Source organism: Etheostoma spectabile, chromosome 19 (assembly GCF_008692095.1).
Source record: "Etheostoma spectabile isolate EspeVRDwgs_2016 chromosome 19, UIUC_Espe_1.0, whole genome shotgun sequence".
Lineage (NCBI taxonomy): Eukaryota > Metazoa > Chordata > Actinopteri > Perciformes > Percidae > Etheostoma > Etheostoma spectabile.
In genome coordinates, this window is record NC_045751.1 from 11,899,691 (window position 1) to 11,900,055 (window position 365).

The 365-nt window shown below is 45.5% G+C and overlaps 1 pseudogene; it reads left to right on the top strand.

Annotated features, from left to right (window-relative positions):
* Positions 1 to 365, top strand: part of LOC116669467 (myosin heavy chain, fast skeletal muscle-like) — a 22,555-nt pseudogene that overhangs the window by 10,871 nt on the left and 11,319 nt on the right.

A 365-nucleotide genomic window follows, 5' to 3' on the forward strand; every position in this document is an offset into this window, starting at 1 on the left:
CTGTTCAGGAAGCAAGAAATGCAGAGGAGAAGGCCAAGAAGGCCATCACTGATGTAGGTTTACATTCCCTTTGTTCTTACTATATGTCCAATATAAGAAATATCTCATTAACATAGTATACTCTTTCTTCTAGGCTGCTATGATGGCTGAGGAGCTGAAGAAGGAGCAGGATACCAGCGCTTACATGCCCGGTTCTTACTATTGTCCAATATAAGAAAGATCTCATACATAGTATACTCTTTCTTCTAGTCTGCTATGATGGCTGAGGAGCTGAAAGAGCCGGATAACCAGCGCTCACCTGGAGGAGGAAAGAAACCTGGAGGTCGCTGTTAAGGACCTGCCACGCCGATGAGGCAGAACCTGGC